The sequence below is a fragment of the Chrysochloris asiatica genome, unplaced genomic scaffold, assembly GCF_000296735.1.
Source record: "Chrysochloris asiatica unplaced genomic scaffold, ChrAsi1.0 scaffold00026, whole genome shotgun sequence".
NCBI classification, from domain to species: Eukaryota; Metazoa; Chordata; class Mammalia; order Afrosoricida; family Chrysochloridae; genus Chrysochloris; species Chrysochloris asiatica.
The window spans coordinates 8,766,246-8,769,673 of record NW_006408544.1 but is presented as its reverse complement, the minus strand read 5'-3'; positions in this window follow the sequence as shown (position 1 = coordinate 8,769,673).

Sequence of the window (3,428 nt, the reverse complement as noted above, 5' to 3'; positions counted from 1 at the left end):
ATTTCCTCCTTTCTCGGAGATCCTGGATGGGATTCTCCTTGCCTGATGCCCCATTTCCGCCCACCTCTGGCTCCGAGTTAGGGGATGTGGAGTATGGTCTCCTTTCCATCCCACCATCCAGACAGGGTCTGGCCTGACCACAGCGTCACCTGCCTCAGGTGAAGTTCAGCCACCCACACGTGAGATTTTACTAAGGGGGACCCGCTTCTGCTCTGTTCACCTGTTCCCTAGCAGCCCCTGTCATTTTCAGGTTCCTGAGACCATTCACACATCCTGTTTGTGCGGGTCTCTAGGAGATGCCTCAGCTTCCCCTCCCCGTGCTGGCTCTCTCTATTTGGGAAAGACCAGGATGGTGGGAAGCCGGGGGACGGAGGGGCGGCAGGGAGGTCCTGCAGGGGCTGGGCCGGTCCTCTACCCCCATCCCAGCCTCACGCTTCAGCCCTGACATAAAGCTGCCAGCCCCATGGCCCCCAAGTCCCCCAATTCTTATCGCTGGTTCCCACCTGTCAGCCCCGGCAGATCGCAGAGGGAAGGGAGGCTGGGCCCGGGCCAGGGCGGCCGCTTAATGACCCTCCCGGGGCCTAATCTCAGACTGGCAGCCGCTGAGTGGGGCAGGCTCGCTCCTGGAGGAGGCTGATAACACACCAGCTGGGCCCCCTACCATCTATCGGGGCTGTGCAGCCAATCCCGAGGGGGTAGTGCTCCAGGGACCTAGCGAGCGGGAGCCTCCGGGTACAGGGAGGCGGGGCGGGGCCGAGGCGAAGGCGAGCACTCCTCGTAGGCTCTGGGAGGGGATTCTCCGCTCCTTGAGTGACAGACGCGGGGGAGGGGCCAAGTCAGAGCGGCGGGCTGGGCTGAGCAGGTTCTCCTTTACACCTTTCCGTTCCTTTTCAGCCTTTCCTGTCCTCATTTAGACCTTCTCCCTCCCGGTCCTGGTATTTCTCAGCCTCTCTCAACCTCTCTCTCTCTGTTTCCTGTATGTCTCTTGGACTTTTTATTCATCTCTGTCTTCTTGTCTCTCTTGGTCGGCCCTTTCCTCTTTTCACACAAGTTTGGTACCCACAGTACCCTCTTTCTCCTTGCATCCCTTCTCTATTTCCAGGTCATTTTCACTGTTGCCCCCTCCCTAGCTCTCCTCACCCTTCAAAGCTACCCTGATGCCACCACTTGGTCCGGAAAGCGCCTTAACGTAATCATTGGTGTCTCAATTCTCCGTCTTGTACAGTAACTGTGTCCGCTGTTCCTTCCCACCACAGTCTGGGAATTGCTGCTCAGGTGTCCTAAGGACCTGGCTCTAGGGCTAGAAGGTTGCCTTACTGTTAAAAGTCATTCTTGCTCTTCCTGCTTCCTGATCTGGGACCTGCACCTTTCTTTGTTCTCCCCTAAGTGTGTGAATTTCACAGGGTTATGTTATAGGTCACACCCAAGCTAATTGGTGGAAAGCTTCCACCCAGGGATGCACAGTTGAAGGTAGATTGCAGCAATGCTTACTTCAGTTAAACCAGCAGAGGAACTTCCAGCCAGGAACTGGTTTCCAAAAGTGTTGGACAGTTTTACTATTATAGCCTAGCTTGTTTTTAGGGCAGTGTATCAAGTGGGAGTCCTGGTGTGGGGCTGTAGGATAAAGCACTGGACCACAAGGTCAGTTTGAACCACAAAGTGGCAGTCCACATCTACCAGCTGCTCCTTAGAAAGCCTATATAGGGTTACTATACAACAGGTCACTGTAAGTCAGAATCAACTTGAAGGCACTTAACAACAACAACAACACAAGTGGGCAAGATGATTTTTAAGATTACTTCCTTCATCCTGGGAGCAACATATGGCTTACTTGGAGAAGCCAACTGACCAGGATTCTCCTTCCCCAGCTTGGGGTGGCATGCGGTTGGTGATGGGGGACAAGAGCTGAGCTGAGTCACGTATGTACGTACATCCTGCTTTGTTCTCTGAGACCATCCACACAAGGAGTCAGATGGCGGGAGCAGTCAGAACTTGCTCTGGGACCAGGTTAGGAGACATGTGCCCTCCCTCTTTTCAGTTTTCCTCTTGGCAGTCGGGCACAGTGGCTAAGAGGTTGGGAATCATGCAAATTCTGGTGCAAAGTCCAGCTGTGCACCTCCTGTCTCTAGGACCATCTAGTCTTTCAGATCTTCCATTCCCTTGACAGTGAAACTGATTCTGTGTATTTTCCCTGCAGGGTTTTTGGGAAGAAATAGAGAATATATGTGTGATGATCATATCTGAGACTTGCCAGCAATTCCTCAATGGTTATCTTAGAAATCTCTTCTTCCAGAGAATTTCACCAGCCCTCCTCCCTACCCCATCCCTGGGTTAGGGACTTTCTCTGAGCAGTCACGAACCCCGAACTTCCCTAACTGTCTGTACTGTTTCTCACTTTTGTCTGTTTCCTGGTCTTTTTCCAGCTCCAGCCCCAATCTCAGGTCTGAGAGCTCCTCAAAGGCAGGGCCTGGGTAACATCCCTCTGCATTAGCAATGCCAGGGCCAACTGGAATCCAGGGAAGGGGTGAAAAGACGCAAAGGAAGGGAACCAACCACCAATCCCTGGGGCAAATATATGTCTGTTCACCCTTCTGAAACCCATACAACTGCATGCGTGTGCACACACCTACTCACTCTGTTTTCCTCAGTTTGAAGGTTCTGGGGTCACTGAATAGCTCTGGTCCCTTCAGCCTTCAGTTTCACAGACTGCATTCCTTTTATCTGCCTGTAGCCTTGGCTGCCACCTGGTGGCTACACAGTATAAAAATGGCAGATTGAAGTCTTCCCAATTGCTGGATCCAGTCTGCTCTCTGTGGCAAGGCTCCTAGGGAAAGCGAATGTTGTGTCAACACCTCTTCAGTCATCATCCTTTGGACTTCAAGAGTAGCTGAGTCTCAAGTGTCCCCTCTTCGTGACCCAGAGGTCAAGTTATGAATGCCACAGTACTTATGGAGGTGGGTATCGGCCATCCTGGACAGAATGTCTTTTCTTTTCTTTCCTCAGAACTGGTCTCAAAGTCCAGTGAATTCTTCCCTGAGACATTATTCCAGAGAGTGAGGGATGACACTGTTTCTGGGACCCTGTACCTTGGAGAAGGTCCCTGGCTGGTGCAAATAGTTTGCACTTCCCACCAGTGGCACTTGGAAGAAAGGCGTAGCAATCTTCTCCTGTGAAGACTGCAGCCAAGAAAGCTTCATGGCACAGTTCTACGCTGTAACACATGGCATGGTCATGAATTGGAAATGAGTGGGTTTGATTTGGTTTTGGTTTTGGAGACACAGAATAGAGAGAACTTGATGAGAGAGAGAGGGAGAAGTCAAGGATGATCTCAGCAAATTGAAAGATGGGGGAGCCAGGGACATGCATTGGGATGAGCATTCAGACTGTGCAGGCAAATGGTAGCCTGCTGAGTGTGTGTGAAAAATCCC